We start from the raw sequence: 19125 nt of genomic DNA on the forward strand, positions 1-19125 counted from the left end.
GTGATTCTAAGCAAAAAGAACAAAGCTAGAAGCATCACACTACCCACTTCAAACTACTACAGGGCTACAGTAACCAAAACAGCATGGTACTGGTAGAAGAACAGACACATAGACCAACAGAACGGAATACAGAACCCAGAAATATGACCACACAACTACAACTATCTGATTTTTCAATAAAATTGACTCAAAAAAAACCAATGAGGAAAGGATTCCCCATTCAATAAATGCTGCTGGGATAACAGGCTAGCCATATGCAGAAAATTGAAACTGGACCCCTTCCTTACATCATATACAAAAATTAACTCAAGATGGATTAAAGACTTAAATATAAAACCTAAAACTATAAGAACACTGGAAGACAACCTAGGCAATACAATTCAGGTCACAGGCATGAGCAAAGATTTCATGATGAAGGTGCCAAAAGCAATTTCAACAAAAGCGAACATTGACAAATGGGATGTAATTAAACTACAGAGCTTCTGCACAGCAAAAGAAACTATCAACAGAGTAAACAGACAACCTACAGAATGGGAGAACATTTTTTGCAAACTATGCATCTGTCAAAGGTCTAATATCCAGCATCTATAAGGAACTTAAACAAATTTACAAGAAAAAAACAACCTCATTAAAAAGTGGGAAAGGACATGAACAGACACTTCTCAAAAAAAAGACATACATGCAGCCAACAAGCATATTTAAAAAAGCTCAACATCACTAATCATTAGAGGAATGCAAATCAAAACCACAATGAGATACCACCTCACACCAGTTAGAATTACTATCATTAAAAAGTCAAAAAATAACAGATACTGGTGAGGTTGTGGAGAAAAATGAACACACTGTTGGTGGGACTGTAAATTAGTTCAACCACTGTGGAAGACAGTGTGGCAATTCCTCAAAGACCTAAGGACAGAAATACCATTTGACTCAGCAATCCCATTACTGAGTATATACTGAAAGGTATATTAAATTGTTCTATTGTCTATTACATAGTATAAAGACACATGCACACATATGTTCACTGCAGCACTATTCACAATAGCAAAGATATGAAATCAACTTAAATGCCCATCAATGATAGACTGGATAAAGAAAATGTGGTACATATACACCATGCAATACTATGCAGCCATGAAAAAGAATGAGATCATATCCTTGGCAGGGAGATGGATGAAACTGGTGGCTATCATCCTTAGCAAACTAACACAGTAACAGAAAACTAAATACCACATGTTCTCACTTATAATTGGGAGCTAAATGATGAGAATACATAGACACATACAGGAGAACAACACACACTGGAACCTATTGGAGGGTAGCCGGTAGGAGGAAGGGGAGGATCAGGAAAAATAACTAATGGATACTAGGCTTAATACCTGGGTGATGAAATAACCTGTACAACAAACCCCCATGACGCAAGTTTACCTATGTAACAAAACTGCACATCTTGCACATGTACCCCTGAACTTAAAAGTTTTTTTAAAAAAAACATTTGTTTTTTAATTAAATAGTAATTGAACATATCACCCTTTAAGTTACACGTGATTTCGTATATAAGCATCTATGTAGTAAATTCCTTCTAAAGTTTTAACCTGGAAAATTTTATAACTTCAAGTGAAGATAATGAATCTTATTTTTTCTTACAAGAACCATACAATCTATTCACACCCTTCATTATCTTAATTTCTAAGATTGGCACTAAACTTAATGATCAACTGTAATAATTAGTTCAATTCTGGTGCCTGAAATCTATGTCCCGATTTGCTTTACATTTTAATGAATGTTTTACTTTGGAATAATTTTAAATTTATAGAAAAATTATAAAATAATTTGTACAGAGAGTTCCTGTAAACCCTTCACTCAGTTTCTCTTAATATTAACATCTTACTTAACCTTGGTACATTTGTCAAAACTAAGAAATTAACACGGGTGCATTTCTAATAACTAAACTAGTTATCACTAGTTTTTCCGCTAATGTCCTCTTTCTGTTCCAGGATATCTAACTGCATTTAGCCCAGTTTGTTTTAATTGAAATACAGCATCCTGGCTGAAAATCATTCCTAAGAAATTTAATGACTAGAAACTGGAAAAACATTTATTTAAGATTCACAAAAGGTTTTCTTTCTCAAAAAAAATTGTCTACATTTTAATTTTTAAGCTATCATTTAATTTAAATATGGTTTGCTAAATGATAAGGAAATTAGATTTTTATACTTGAAAATTTAGAGAACTTATTAGGTGTGGTTCATCAGGAAGGCTTAAGAAGCACATATCTATCATGGAATAACTTTATAAAAGAGAAATATCCCTCTTAAGAGTTTTGGCTTTCCTGTACCCCAATCCCAGTGATAGCCATAGAGATTCCTGTTGGTTCATAGCCAAAATTTAAATACTATCTTGGCCATGCATACCCAGAAAAAAACCCAGAACAATAAAGTCCTTAGAAACAGAGCTTTTAGATACTTCTTTTGGAAACAGCGCTAGAATAGAGCTTCTAAGTCTTCTAATTGCTATTGCTGACGTAGTCTGCTGTAAAATTACAATAGTGAATAGGCAAGGACCGGAAGATTCCAAATTGTGAAACAATTTGGAGAGGTACTACAAATCATCTCTCTTAAAAAAAAACATGGCTGTCAGAGCCTGGGACCTGATTCGGAAGACATCTCTGACTGGATAATGCTGATTATGAAAATTGCTGAAAGGTTATAAATAAAATGTTAAATAGTACAGTACAGCTAATTCTTCAGGTGTTGATTCCATTCTCAAGTAAGAATCTACATGAATCAAGTAACAGCACACAACTTTCCTGGGGGCAAAAATCTCTAGAAACATTGTTCACTCACATTTGCTTATGTCCTTTTACTCTATAGTCTCAATGACATTATTATTTCTTGCTTTGTTATTTCTTTTCTCCAATCCACATTAGTAGCCTGTTCTTATAAATAATTCAGCATCTGTCTGGGCATTTGTTTGCAATATTATCTTATATGATGTTATGTAGGAAGAGGGAGAAAAATGCAAAGTATTTTTGAAAGGCTAGTAATGCTTAAATACAGGGAAATAATTTTTCTTTCGATCTTTCACGTTTGCAAAGTGGTTCTGCCACATCCATTGCCTCTGAACTTACACTGAACTTTTGCTTCCAGAAAGTCTGGTTTCATAGACTCCAGCCTGCTGTAAAATTTGATATAACTGAAACTTGATAAGAGGGTCCATTGCAATCACATGCACCTACAAAGCTATCTACCATACCTGTAATTCCTGGTGAGCTTGTGTCTATTTGTATGTTCAAACGGGCTTCGAAGGAAGCAAGTCAGATCATCTGTACACACAATGGGGGCAAGGAGAACCATTTTTGCTTTTATTTTTTTCAAATACAATTTTGAGATAATGTTGTTAAAATTTCCAGGGCAATTTAGGACTCAGAGCCAGGTGTTCACATTTGAGATCTGCAGTTGAAACCTTGCTGGCTTACTTCCCACGATACATCCGACAATATTGCCTAGGAGCTGTTGGGAAGCTCGCCACAATTGTAACGGACATCCAATCTTCCAGTTTCTAAACAGAGTTAAGGAAGACAAACTTTGAAAACAGAATTAAGTCCGTGTTGGAGGACTTACACTTTCAACTCTCTTGACTGCCAATGACTAAGAGTATAACTTTTCTAAATTATGAAAACCTACAGGAATCCAGGTCAAATGTTGACTTAGGGCTCTTCTCACATGCTGTTTCCTCTGCTTGGATGCTGTTCCCTCCCCACCCGCTCCACTCTTAACTTACAATCTAATTTTACTTCACCCTTAGGGTCTCAGCTTCCCTGACACCTCAGAAGAGGCTGGGCACCCCAGTATATGCTCTTCCAGTACATTCCATCTCTACTTCGTAGCGCTATCCTTATTTTTTTCTCTAGCGGTTGATTGATGTCTGCTTCCCCCAATAAACATAAGGAAGCTATAGGAGAGCAGAACTATATCTTACTCACCACTGGCTAGCTAGGCTCAAGGTGGCGGTCCAATAAAGATGTAAACCGATAAATCAATGCATGTGAGTGAAAATAATAATAGCTAGCTAACATTTACATGTTTGTTTACTACATCCCAGGCTCTGTGTGGAGTGTTTTACCAGCGAGAATGAATGAATGACCACAAAAATGAACATTAAGTACATTAGAAGTATCTGAACGAATAGTAGATGTAATCTTACACAAGTTATGCATGAAGCCTTTTTGTTTACATAAAATTTAGGGGAATGTTTCAAGTTCAGTATTTCATGATTTATCTAACCTCAATTGCAGACGAGGGAGAAACTCAAGTTTTATAGGTAAACTGCCAAGAACAAAGCTTGGAAAAGGTCAACAGGTAAAATAGTAGTAATGTGCTCCTATCTAAAGCTGAAACAATAACCAGAGGAAAGAGAAGATGGGGAGCTAGGAAGCCCAAGGTAAATGCGCATTTTTATTCAGATTCTCGAAGAGGTATGTGACCCAAAAAGGGTTAAAAACTAATGCTATCTATATTATTTTGTAAACTGCATTTTTTAGTCGGTACATCTTGTCATCTTATCATGTCATTGAATATTCCTCTACAACATCTTTTCAAGTAGCTAGAAGAATTTTATTGTATGCATGTGCCATTATTTGTTTAACTATTCTCCTAAAGTTGAACATTTAGTTTACTTCCCATTTTTGCCAGTATCAACTTGTAACTAAATCTTTGCATACATCCTTAATTATTTGCTTTAATACAGTAAAGGGGTTAAATTACAGGGACCAGGCTGGGAGCAGTGGCTCATGCCTGTAATCCCAACACTTTAGGAGGCTGAGGTGGGCAGATCAGGAGATCAGGAATTTGAGACCAGCCTGGCCAACATGGTGAAACTCTGTCTCTATTAAAAATACAAAAATTAGCTGGGTTTGGTGGTGAGTGCCTGTAATCCCAGCTACTCGGGAGGTTGAGGCAGGAGAATTGCTTGAACTCAGGAGGCGGAGGTTGCAGTGAGCCAAGATCGCGCCACTGCACTCAAGCCTGGGTGACAGAGCAAGACTCCATCTCGAGAAAAAAAAATTATAGGGCCTAATATTTGTAATTGTATATGGGTAAAACTGGCTTCACACAGGATATTTCATCCAGGTTTGAGATCATAACCTTCCTTTAAATCAAAGAGCACAAAGCTAGCAACTTCAAAAAATTAACATTTAACAGCATTTGTATTTATTTACATTGAATTGCTTTACCATTTCTTCAAGTTGCTTTACCATTGCTTCAATCAAAGCAGCAAAATGTTAGTAATGCTAAATTGAAAGAAATTCTGAAGGTGCCATCTGGAAATGGCAGCACCTTGGCCCTAAAAAGCATTCTTGACTCAATATTGAAGATACTTGTCATGGTATTTTTTTCTGATTCCAGGGAGTTTTAATATATGTTCAATTGAGTGATAATCTTAGAAAACAATCATGGACCTCTTCACTATGTTTCCAAGAAAGATCTCAAGCCTTCGAGATTAGCACAAATCTTAAATGGTCATATCTGAGTACTTTTGGTTTCTTACCTCCTAAAAGGCAAACCAGGCCATTTGTTGTTTTGCCTGGTAACAAGAGGAAAGAGCTTCTAAAATTAGTGTGAAGCCAGACCTACTGTGAATTAATAATGAATAGAATCACTGATTCCATAAATAACAGGATTCAGGGTTGAGAAGGTCAGCTTGGCTGCACTCCTAGAGGAGTAAAAGCGCCTCCAAAGTTAATGCTAGAAATAAAAGGTAGGGAGCCATGATGTTTCTAAAGGAAACCTAAAGAAAATCTTGCTGTGCAGGATGAATTTCAGTAGTGGCCATTCTTAAAGTCAGCTGCATCTCAGATAATCACAGTCAAAAAAGTAAAGCTAATGAACCTCATCCAACAACTTGGTTTAGGATTATTGTTTGTGATAGCGTACTTTCTGTCATGTTAGTCATCACCATGAAAAGCTGTTTTTAAAAAGTGATCCCAGGCTGGTCACGGTGGCTCACGCCTGTAATCTCAGCACTTTGGGAGGCCGAGGCGGGCGGATCACGAGGTCAGAAGATCGAGACCATCCCGGCTAACACGGTGAAACCCTGTCTCTACTAAAAATACAAAAAATTAGCTGTGCGTGGTGGCATGTGCCTATAGTCCCAGCTACTTGGGAGGCTGAGGCAGGAGAATCGCTTGAACCCAGGAGGCAGAGGTTGCAGTGAGCCAAGATCATGCCACTGCACTCCAGCCTGGGTGACAGAACAAGAATCTGTCTCAAAAAAAAAAAAGTGATCCCACTCTCAGAAAACATGAATAGGTCCCCTGCCTGTATAGCCCTCCCAACTGGCTTTGATCTTTCATACCTACATGTTGCCAGGTAAATTAATTTTTTTTTTTTTTTTTTTTTGAGACAGAGTCTTGCTCTGTCACCCAGGCTGGAGTGCAGTGCCACAATCTCGGCTCACTGCCACCTCCACCTCCCAGCTTCAAGTGATTCTTCTGCCTCAGCCTCCCAAGTAGCTGGGATTACAGGCACCCACCACCATGCCTGGCTAACTTCTGTATTTTTAATGGAGATGGGGTCTCACCATGTTGGCCAGGTTGGTCTAGAACTCCTGACCTCCAGTGATCCACCTGCCTTGGCCTCCCAAAGTGCTGGGATTACAGGCATGAGCCACCATGCTTTTTTTTTTAGACAGGGTCTTGCTCTGTCGCCTAGGCTAGAGTGTAGTGGCACAATCTCAGCTCACTGCAACCTCCACCTCCTGGATTCAAGCAATCCTCCTGCCTCAGCCTCCCGAGTAGCTGGGATTACAAGCGTGCCACCACGCCCAGCTAATTTTTGTACTTTTAGTAGAGACAGGGTCTCACCATGTTGGTTGGCCAGGCTAGTCTCAAACTCCTGACTCAGGTGATCCACCCGCCTTGGCCTCCCAAAGTGCTGGGATCATAGGCCTGAGCCACTGGCCCGGCCGTCAGGTGAATTAATTTAACAGACAAGACAAAACCCTTAAGGCCACATTTGGATCCCCTATAGAGCTCTGATAGTCAAGGAATCTTGAAAGTAGCCCAACAGCCAAGAACTTGTCTCAAATTGTATTCCGTTTTCTTACTTCTGATGAAACTTGGTTTCCAGAGATGAATAGTAATCTCATTTTTTTTTTGTACATTCAGGTGTTCAATTGCTGTTGTTTTTCTAAAATGGTAGTTTTCTTCCCTTTAATCCACCACTTCATGTCACCTTGTGATATCAAACAAGGATATCACATTTTGAACAACACTTAGCACAGGCCAACTACTTTATGAAATGGGCATGACTCAAACTTGACAAAGTGAAGCATAAAGACCCATGCTGCCCTTTTCCTAGAAAGCTGATGAATCCTTCACCAATTCTTTTCAGTAGTTTTGCTCCTGGCCCACAGGGCTGCTCGTTCTTCTCAGCACACGCTATTTATGTATCTTTCACTATGGTACAGATTCTTCAAAGACCTTCCCTTTGTATCTCTAAGATAGCTAAGTATTTGAAACATCCACTCCACTTAATTAATGCAACCCAAATAGTAGAGATTAAATCATCCCAGGCTTCCAGGCAAATGGAGGCTCTTTCCTCTGGTAGGTCACAAACACACACAAATAGAAGCAAATGTACACCTATGTAAAAATACCCATCGACTCCAGAACTGCTCACAACAGAATCTCGGGAAGCTGCCTTGTTACTAAAAGATCCCAAAATAAAAATACAAGAAAATAGATTCAAAGGAATAAGGTAAAATTTCATCTTTGGAGAGCTGGCTCTAGACAGGATAAACTTGATCCTGAATTTGGTCATAGCATGCAGTTTTTTCATGGGTTGGCACAGAGGACCAAGGAAGAGCAGACCTGGGAATCACAGGAATGCTCTATCTCAGGCACATGGATGCATTGGCTGAGAGCCCCAAACACGTGAAAGTTCTATTGCCACTATCACGGTCCCACTGTGGGAAGACCCACTGTTAAGTCAGGTTACATGTTTGAAATCAAAATTTAAAAGTATGCTCCTCTAAGCTAATAGTATAGAACTGTACATGACCTTGGCCTACTCTAACCCAGTGAAACATTACCAGCTTAGTAGAGCAGAAAGAGGTCATTTTCAAAACTGGTTGAATTATAACAGGATTTCCTGAAGGCCAAGAGGAAACCATGCTGTTTCACTGCAAGCAAAGCAGAGTGGGCCAGGATAATAAAGTACTCAGGAGTGAATCCTGGCACACAGAGAAATTAAAGAAACATGTGGCTGGACACTGTGGTTCACCCCTGTAATCCCAGCACTTTGGGAGGCTGAGGCGGGTGGATCACCTGAGGTCAGGAGTTCGAGACCAGCCTGACCAACATGGAGAAACCCTGTCTCTACTAAAAATACAAAATTAGCCAGGTGTGGTGTTGCATGCCTGTAATCCCAGCTACTTGGGAGGCTGAGGCAGGAGAATCGCTTGAACTGGGGAGGCGGAGGTTGCAGTGAGCCGAGATCGTGCCATTACAATCCAGCCTGGGCAACAAGGTGAAACTCTGTCTCAAAAAAAAAAAAGAAAAGAAAAGAAAAGAAAAGAAACATGTAGGTGGGGATAAGAGTATTCTTAGGGGTTGGGTGGAGTCACACAGAGGTGCAAAAATACATGAAATATATAGAATAGTGCATCCACAGGTCAGGAATACCATGCCTCCACTTGCCCCAGGGTTCTGCACACTGCAGGCACTCAATAAATGTTAATTGACTGAATTAATAGCCTTCATAGTTCCAACATGCAGTACAGTGCCTAATTGGCTAGTCCTGGCAAGCCCTCTTAATACTATATTTGGAGAATGAGAGACATGAACTGGTTGAGTGACCTCCTCAGGTTACCCTCTGTGTTAGAAGCACAGCCAAGACAGGAGTCAAGGCACAAGCATCCACCAGCCACCAATGAACTAGCCCACCAACGACGAGGCCAGGAGCTGAGGAGGCAGGAACGCTAAGATAAATGGAATTTGAAGTCTAAATTCAGAGAATTTTCAGTTCTCTCGAATCACAAATGAGAACATTTAAAATGAACTCATCAAACTCTCTCACAGGGTGGCTCAAGAAATAGGAGCCTCCAAGTTCAAGTGAGAAGTTGTATAGGAAGAACTCTAAGATGGCACAAGGAAGGGCACGAGCTCTGGAGGTAGGCAGTCCTGGCTTTGAATCTAGCTCTATTACTCACCAGCCATGACCTGAAGCAACTTAACCTCTTCAAGACTCAGTTTCCTCGCCTCTAAAATGAAAATGATAATGATTGTCTCATAGAGTTGATGTGCAAAGTAAAGATGTGATATAAGCCCCTAACATCATGAGTGGTCCAAAATGGACACTCAAGTACAAACCCACAAACAAAATGCTAGTTATGACAATGATTCCACTAGGAACAGCAGAGCATCAGTCAGAGGTCGTGTAAAGTTTCCACTGACTTGATGAAAGGAAATCTAAAGTAATGAATAAACACAGGAACAGGTCATTCAAACTGCAGATTACAAGAATAGTTTTTTTCAGTATGAGAAAAATGCTGTTTGGTAGCTCACAAGCAGATTTCACTCTGGAGCAGTGCCCTTGACACAGAGCAGGCTGGGCTTTCTAAATTGTCTGCTCCTCTCTCTTTCTCTCTCTCTGAGCTTCTGATACATGATATTCAGCAAATACACCACATACTGGAGAATGGTATATCATATACCCTGTGACTGCATTTTACGACAGACTCCCAAGATTGAGGGCAGATGTACTATGCACTTGAATATGCCCAAAGTTTAAGAGTTAAGTTACTTAATGCTACATCCAGTGGCATCATTTGCAACAGAGCTGGCTACCAAAAATGCATTTGGGGATTCTCACTTTCCAACTAAAAACTACATTAAACCAGCACAGTGCATTGGAATTTTATATGAGACTGTAATAGTTGACAACACCCGTATCTCCATATCAAAGAGAAACCATCCCTTTTTCACAAGGAACTTTTTTCAAAGGAGTTATACTTCTGAATGAGACAGTCCAACGATCTGGACCTAGAATCTCTGAGACTGTAGATGTTGAATAATATTAGTGTTATAAGAACCTCAGTTATTGTTGTTATTGTTATTATTATTATTATTGAGATGGAGTCTCAATCTGTCGCCCAGGCTGCAGTGCAGTGGTACAATCTCAGCTCACTTCCACCTCCACTTCCCAGGTTCAAGCGATTCTCTTGCCTCAGCCTCCCAAGAAGCTGAGATTACAGGCGCACGCCAAGAAGTCCAGCTAATTTTTGTCACGCCAAGATGTCCAGCTAATTTTTGTATGCTTTTGTAGAGATGGGGTTTTGCCATGTTGGCCAGGCTGGTCTTGAACTCCTGGCCTCAAGCAGTCTGCCCACCTTGGCCTCCCAAAGGGCTGGGACTCCAGGTGTGAGCCACCTTGCCCGGCCTGACCTACACTTTTCTAAGTCCATTTCTCAGTTCTCAGGTCACATCTGAGGTGTGTGTCAGTAGCATCCAACACAGTGATGACTCCCTTTCCTCTGAAATTGTTTCTTTACTTGGCTTCCAGCACAAACCCTTTCTTCATTTTCCTCCTACTCACTAGGCATTCCTTCTTAAGACTCCTTCCCTGGTCCAGCCTTTTCTCTCTGACCTCATAATCTTTGAGGGCCCCAGGGCTCAGCCCTCGGGCACCTTTTCTTCCTTATTTACCCTCTTGGTGATCTCACCTGGTTTCATAGCATTAAATATCACCAGAAGCTGCCAAATGTGCACCTCCAGCTCAGACTTCTCTCCTGAACTCCAGACTTCTTTTTTTTTGAGATGGAGTCCCACACTGTCACCCAGGCTGGAGTGCAGTGGCACGATCTCGGCTCACTGCAACCTCTGCCTCCAATGTTCAAGTGATTCTCCTGCCTCAGCCTCCCAAGTAGCTGGAATTACAGGCACCTGCCACCACGGCCAGCTAATTTTTGTATTTTTAGTAGAGACGGGGTTTCGCCATGTTGGCCAGCTGGGCTCGAACTCCTGGCCTCAAGTGATCCGCCTGCCTCGGCCTCCCAAAGTGCTGGGATTACAAGCGTGAGCCACCACGCCCGTTTGAACTCCAGACCTTTATCCAGCTGCCTGCTTCATGTATCAAACTTAACAAGTCCAAACTTGGACTTCTGTTCTTCCCTTTGAAGCCAGCTCCACTCCCAGTCTGCACTCTCTCAGTTGATGGTGACTCTATTCAAAACCTTTAGAGTCCGTCTGGACTCCTCTTACTTTTTTTTCTTTTCTCACATCCGAATCTTGTTGGCTTCCTCTTCAAAATATATCCTGCATCCAACCACTTCTCACTACCTCCACTGCTGCCACTGTGTTCCAATCCATTGTCATCTCTCTCTTGGATTATCACATTCCCTTCCTCACGACAGTCTCATTGTCTCCCAGGCTGGAGTGCAGTGGAGCGATATCGGCTCACTACAACCTCAGTGATCTTCTGATAGCCTTGTAGTATAAAGCAATTCTCTCTCTTGACCCATCATAGCTGTCCAGGTACCATTTAAGGAATAACAACAACAAAAGGTGACCATTTAGACAATTTAAGAATTACATCCAAAAAGCAAACACATGGAGAAAAAAGCAAAACAAAATACAGGCTAGTGAGCACAATTAATTCCTATAGCCAGTTACAAATCCTTGCAACTTTCTCATTCCTTTAGGTTCAGAGAAGTCAGAAGACTTCAGGTTGAGGAAAGCCAGGAATATAAAAGCCAAGGTCAGCTTTTAATTTACCTTTAACATGATCAAAACTAAACTTTTGCCCGGGAGTTTTCTCAGTAACAAAGGTGAGCAATTCCACCTTCAAAGGCATTTTTGGGTCTACTCAACAGCTTCAATTGCAGTATACCCTGTTTTCCTCAAAATTAAGTTTCACATTTGTAAATGTTGATCAGTAAACTAGTCCTGCTTTCCCAGGTTTCACACTCAATTCTGAATGTCCTTAGGGGGACACTGTGAAATTTATAAGGGCTCTGCTTCTTCTGCCTTCCTTTAAAGGATGGTGTTCCACTAAGATTCACCTTTCCATCTTCCACTCTCTTATCTTAATTTATATACTTTCCCTGGGTAATCTTGCCCACTTCTTCCCCTGTGCTCATGACTCTCAACCCTCTACCTATCTCTAGCTCAGACCTCTCTCTTGAGCTTCAGATCCATATATCCCTGGATGTCCCATTCTCAAACACATAGTGCACATACAGAGTTCTTTCTCTCTGCCAAATGTACACCTCTTCCTCCCTTTCATTTTCCTTACTGGTGCCAAGATTCATCTAATCACTCAGGCCAGAAACCTGAGCATGCTGCTATAAGATCACAGAGGAGAATCCAAGGATAGTAGCAATTTGCTGCAGGGTAGGAATGCAGGGAGGCATTCCAAGTGACATAATGTAACTATAGAGATGCCAAAATAAGAAAAAGCATGGTATGTGTGCTGTTATGATAGAATAGGACAGGCTGAGGTAACAAATAAAACCCCATAATCTCAGTGGCTTTTTCTCATTAAAAAAAAAAAAAAAAATCTTATGCCTATTGATCAGCTTTCCTGCAACAGAAATTCAGGACCCAGCCTGCTTCCACTTTACAACCCACTGAGTTAGAGTTTTGCACATCCTAGCATATGGACAAAAGAGAATAAGCATGAAGAACTCAGACCCCCTCTTAGTTTTCCTGAACCAGAATGCCATATCCCTCCACTCACTTTTTTGTTGTCAAAAATTTGGTCAGTGTCCCAACCTAGCTGCAAAAAGAAACTGGGAGATGTCTTCTCATCTGCCTAGGAAGGTGAAATGAGGTAGTGAACATGTAGCATTTTCCCTACTATGACATGTTTAGGAAACCGTAAGAAGACTGGCATACCTGGAAACCAATGGGAATTATGGGTTGGGTTGGGGGTGTAATATATGTTGTGGAGAGAGGGTAGGTAGACAGTGCTAGGAGACACAAGAACGTAGGTACCATGGCCAATATAACTAGAAGGACTGGGTGGAGTCAAGAGCCTGAGTGCCATGCTAAGAATAGCATGCCAGTTCAATGGGAGTTTAAAGATGGGAAGTGAGCAAAGACAGGGAGAGGTGGTCAGTGGAGAATCCTAGAGCTCAAACTTCTCAACCTGAGAGCCCCAAGTAAAGGACCAGCTCTTGCTCCAGGACCAGCCTGAGGTTCCAATTGCTTTAAGAATCCATCGAGTGCAGACCAGGATATGAGACTCTGATCTAAAAACAAACTAAAAAGTTCTGTGTTCATTACCTCTGGACGTTGTGTGATCCTTCCTCTAATGGCTTGGCTCCCAAAACCTCCCCACTGGCACTCCCCTCTCAGCTGCATCCCATCTCCCTCCGCAGGCTCACCTCCCTTTTCTCTCTGGGTTCAGCCTTTCTTCTTGATTTTGGTGGGTGCGGGTTCTTGGCCCCTTCTCATGGGGCTCTGCCTCCAGTAGTACGTGCCCCAGCTGACTTGCATTCTGTTTTACGCTCAGCCATCTTCAACCAGGCCTATCCAATCAAAATAATAACATTAATAACTAGCATGTACTAAATGGTTACTACATGCCAGGCGCTATTCAAACATGTTTTATAAGGTCATGTGCTGTATAACAATATTTCAGTCAATATACTATTGTGGGCCCATAAGAGTATAATACTGTATTTTTACTGTGTACTTTTTCTATGTTTAGATGTGTTTAGACACATAAATACTTACCAGTGTGCTACAATTGCCTGCAGTATTCAGTACCGTAACATGCTGCACGAGTTTGTAGCCTAGCAGGAATAGGCTATACCATATATCCTAGGTGTGTAGAAGGCTACACCATCTGAGTCTGTGTAAGTACACACTATGATGTTCACACAAACTCATGATCGCCCAGTGACACATTTCTCCGATCTTAAGCAATGCATGACTGTCACATGACTGTATATAATTATTTATTCTCAGGAAAAAAAACCATGAGGTAGGTGGTATTGTTATTGCTTTATGCAGATAAAGAAACAGATGCAAAAAAGGCTAACTTGCCACATTCATGGCGCTTATAAGTGGTCAAGCTAGAATCTGAATCCAGGATGTCTGGCTTTTAACTAGACATAAGTTAAAAGTGCTATCGGTACTACTAAGTAAAGGATGAAGGAGAGGAAAGATAGAGACAACATGGCTTCATGATCTTGAAAGAAAAAAAAGAATGCAAGTAGCAGTTGTAATCACTAAGAAGGGAAAAGAAACAGTCTCCATTGTAGATAATTGCAAAGAAGGAGGCGCCACCGGAGGATAAAAAGCCTCCAATCATTCACACAAGGGACATTTGTTTCTTAAAAGGGAGACAAACTCCTGGAAGAGAATAGATACGCCTGATTTTTTCTAAGTGGAATTTCACTTGCCCTGGCAGGTGGGTGGCAGGGAGATCTGAGGCCCCTCGAATTACAGCTCCTGGGCCCTGCCTCAGAAAAGTCCATTCGTCTCGGTAGAGCCCCTCCCACAGACTCACAATGTGGCCGTCTCGAGCTGGCCCGAGGCTGGACGTGTAGTCAGCCGAGCACACAAAATGAGAACTGTTTCCCTGCGTGCAGCTGGCGCGCGCTTTCCGCTGGTCGCAGCTGCTTGGAGCCCTGCGCGCTGGCGGGGCCACGCCCCCGATGAATATTCATGCCCAGCTTGGGCTCGGAGCCCGGGATTTCAAAGCCCCTGAAGGGATTTGAGGGGCGAAGGAGCTTCCTGATAGGGAGTTAGAAGGAAGGAAGGAGCCGGGCTTTGTACGGGCTTGCTTTTGAAGACTACAAAGAGGAAGGGTCACATGGAAAGTCAAATCCCGGGTTGCTAATCTAGGCTAGGTCAAGTTTGCAATGAGAGCTAGCTCCCTCCCTCCTTGTAATTTATCGAGTCTTTCAATGTCCTTTCACACAGACAACGTGCAATTACTGGTGTTTCGCAGACAGGCTCTCTTTCTAGCACTGGGGAGCATGAAAACAACCGAGAGTAGGCTTTTAGCTGGGTTTTAAGTGCTTACTTCATAACTCTTACCCAGTTAAACGTCTGCGATGACAACGCTCCTTCTTCTCACATAGGTTTCTGTGCATGGATTTTAATTTGCACACATTCTTTACCTAATCTATGATTTTTAGATACGTCAGTCTGTCATGGGCTAGAAACTTAAAAACAAAAAAAACTCTTAAAATGCATATACTCTTAGGTCTAGTTGAGACACTAAATATTAACCCTATTTATTAGTACTCAAATTTGGCTATTATTTTTATTAATGGAGAGATTTCCCAGCACAGATCATCTGAAAGAGTAGATAGTTCCCAAATGCATTTCACTGACTTATAATACTAGGTGGGCTTTTGAGTAAGTGGATTCACTGTCTTTTGTTGTTGTTGGGGCCATAAAAGTGTTTACTTTAGAAACCACTTAACAGAAATCACTGGAGCTTTATTGAGTGTCTCTATTCCATTAATCCCTCCATTAAGAGAGAGGCTTAATGCTTTTTACCTACAAATTGGAAATGGAAGAAATAACACTGGGAGGAAACCAAAGAATAAACAGGAATATATTGTGAAAGCATTTAGCTACTTTAAATGAAGGCAAACCCCTCCCCCACCCCACTTCCATAATGGAGAACTGAACAAACATGCAGATATGAGGGTAGAACCACTGCGAGCAGCCCACGGGATCTTATGGGAAATAGGACAAGGATCAGACAAAGGACATAAACAAATGTCCCCATAAACTTGGATTCTAGCAATTATAGACAGACACATTTGCCATCAATCCCCAGCAAAGTTCTAGATTGAATAGTTAAGCAAGCAGCTAGTGAGCACTTTAGAAAGGTGACTCCTAAGAACCAGTAAGTGTTCACCAGAACTAGTCAGGCCAAACTGTATTTCCTTTTTATTTATTTTTTAAAAACAAAATGCTTGACTTCATCACAATCCCAAAAACAACGAACATCTTGAGAAAAGGATGACCTATGTCCCCCAACCTTTTCTTTTTTTCTATAATGGACTCAGTATTCAGAATTGCTAAATTGAGTATCTGGTTGCTATATTAGTCCATTCTTGCATTGCTTTAAAGAAATACCTGAGACTGGGTAATTTATAAGAAAAGAGGTTTAATTGGCTTATGGTTCCGCAAGCTGTCCATAGTGGCATCTGCTCCTGAGGAGGCCTTGGAAAGTTTACAATCATAGAGGAAGGCAAAGGGGGAGCCAGCATCTTACATAACCAGAGCAAGAGGAAGGCGAGAGAGAGGTGCTACACACTTTTAAACACCCAGACCTCATGAGAACTCTATCAGGAGAATAGCACGAAGGGAATGGTGCTAAATCATTCATGAGAAATCCACCTCCATGATCCAACCACCTCCCACGAGGCTCCACGTCCAACATTAGGGATTACAATTCAACATGAGATTTGGGTGGAGACACAGATCCTAAACCATATCAGTAGCCAAAAGAGAATAGACTTTAGAGCCAGAAGGAACTGGGTTTGATTCCAGGCTCTGCAACTTACTATTTGTGTGAGTAGATTGGACATCTCTGAATCTCAGTTGTCACAACTGCAAAATGAGAATAGAATATTTACTTCATAGATATTAAAGAAAATACATAGGTACTCATATGTACTCAAGAAAGGGCAATCATTATTAAGATACAGTTCAAAAGGTACAAATACAAACATAAACTCAGGAAAGAGAAGAGCTGAATCAAATAGTTCATATAGAAAGAATTTTTTAATTTATCAAAAGCTCAATATGAAATAACAAAGTAACATGTTTCAGGTGCAGACTGAAGCTTATTAATATTAGTACATGGAAGCCAATAGTAAAGAGTCCCAATTAATTTTACTTGGTCAGATCCTATCTGAAATTCTCAGCCCCCTTTTGGGTAGCACACCTGAAAGGGAGCAAGGAAAAATTAAATAACATCCAGGATGATGTAAGACCCAGGAACCACAATATCTGAGAAATAATTGAAAGAAATGGTGGTTTTTATCTAGAAGAGGTTACAAAATGGCTGTCTTCTGATATTTGAAGAGCTATGATGTAGAATAGGTATAAAATGGGTTTGTATGGCTCTAAATGGTAGAATTAGGAGACATGATTAGACGTTGCTATGAGACAGATTTTAGACTCGAACATGTAGAAGAGCTGTTCAATGTAGCAATGAGCATTCCTGAAAAATAGTAAGCTCACAATTACTGAAAGAATTCCTGCAATGGGTAGAATTCAGCTGTCAAGAAAAGTGTAGAAGAGATTATGGCATTGGAAAAGAGTGGCCTAGTCTTAGAGTTAGTCATACACCATATACATGCCACCACCCCCAGCAATGGGAGTCTATGACTAATCAATGACAGCTGTCTTCCCTGCTGAGCTAAACTCAGCCTAGCAATCCTTTTCAATACAATGCTCCAAGCCATCCCCACCAATTTATCAGAGTTGACAACCTATCCAACCCAGATGATCCCTTAGTGTCTCTAAGATCCTATAACTTAAAATTTTGCCCCCTATAGCAAGTCTACAAAATACATCTGTAAATTAACTAGAAGGAAAGTCATCGTTAAGCACAAAATATTTCCAGGTATCTGTGTATGTTTGTGTCTTTATGTCTGTATATGTACATATATGTGTGATAGTATATACATGGCTACTCCAAAACAGGAATCTTATGGCGGAAATAACATATTGGCCACAGGAGCCCTTAAATAGTGAATCTCATTTGTGACATGCCAATAATTAATGACGTTGCTTTCTCCTCCACAAACATTCAAACCTTTTGCTACCCTATTCCACCCCTTATAAAATTTCAAACTTATTTTGTAAGTTTTAACTTTTGGGGCATCACAGGCAGGTTGGTAGAAAAGGAGAGAATGTGAGGAATTGGCAGAGATAGTGCCAGAGTACTTATAAACTCTCAAGAAAAGGGAGCATTTTTATTAGTAAGCAGAGTGGCCAAAGAGAAGCCGATAAGAGACTAAATTACAATGTTCAAAGGTATTAGCAAACTTAGATTTCAAACTAATGGGTGGGCAGCAGGAGGTACTCCTGGAAAGAGTCCTGGTTGAAGACAGGTGGATGGCAGCTCATATTTTGGCTCCCTAGCTAACAATTAAGAAGAACAAAAATTCCAGTTTAACTCCCAAGGAGAGGGAAGAAGGTGCAAAGACAATTCAGTGAAGAAAAGATAGTCTTTTCAATAAATAGTGCAGGAATAATTGGATATCAGTATGCAAAACCAAAATTGAATCCTTACCTCTCACCATTTAGAAAATTAACATGAATCACAGACCTAGATACAAAACTTATTAACTATAAAACTTGACATTTTCTTTAAAAAACTAAGGTATTTAATTTCAAAAGTGAGTCCATTTAAAGACAAATATAAGTAAATAACAGTATATACAAGTGGTATACAGATATGCAAAAATGATGAAGTTGGCACTCCCCCACTGCCCTTTAACACACTGCCTCCGAGGGCTGAGAGGTATCATAGCCCCAGCCAGGCAGGATGGTGTTTAATAAAGAATTCAGTTTCAGGAGGAATGTCTGTCAAACCAGGAAACTTTGCCAGAACCTCATGATATGGGCATGGGAAACTGTTGGATGAGGATGTGGAGAAGCTGCCATTTGCAGCCCAGCATTTCCCTAGACTCCCAGGATCTCAAGTTTAGGAGACAGGAACATGAATTCTAGTTGTCACTAGCCATCACTTGTGCAGCTACTTTTCGGCAGCCTGGCCTGAACATAGTGGGCTCAACTGGCCAGACAAAAACCTGAAAAGTAAATGTATCAGCACCTGCAACTAATTGAGCTGAGTAAGGCAGGAGAAAAGTATGTGCTTCTCATCTCATGTCTTAAATTCTTGGACCTTAAATTATGATGTCAGTTACAACATCTTCCTTTATTCAAATCAAACTCCACTCTCCAATATGTCAAGAATTCTTTTTTTTTTTTTTTTTTTTTTTGAGACCGAGTCTCAATCTGTCACCCAGGCTGGGAGTGCAGTGGTGTGATCTCAACTCACTACTACCTCTGCCTCCCTGGTTCAAGCAGTTCTCCTGCCTCAGCCTCCCAAGTAGCTGGGATTGCAGGTGCTCGCC

At 40.8% G+C, this 19125-nt stretch overlaps 1 long non-coding RNA gene across 2 annotated transcripts in view; it reads right to left on the bottom strand.

Moving 5' to 3' along the window:
- Window positions 1-16592, bottom strand: part of LOC109025775 (uncharacterized) — a 28223-nt gene extending 11631 nt beyond the window's left edge. Inside the window, exons 1-2 of one of the 2 annotated variants that reach the window (XR_008676910.2) lie at window positions 16540-16592; window positions 13390-13533 (exon numbers count right to left, since the gene is read on the bottom strand). This is a non-coding gene — a long non-coding RNA (uncharacterized lncRNA). Of the gene's footprint in view, window positions 1-13389; window positions 13534-14519; window positions 14621-16539 lie in introns of those variants that run through there. The other variant, XR_010129969.1, reaches the window with a different exon arrangement.
- Between the last annotated feature and the right edge of the window lie 2533 nt (window positions 16593-19125).

The sequence above is a fragment of the Gorilla gorilla genome, chromosome 12 (genome assembly GCF_029281585.2).
Source record: "Gorilla gorilla gorilla isolate KB3781 chromosome 12, NHGRI_mGorGor1-v2.1_pri, whole genome shotgun sequence".
In the NCBI taxonomy this organism is placed as follows: Eukaryota; Metazoa; Chordata; class Mammalia; order Primates; family Hominidae; genus Gorilla; species Gorilla gorilla.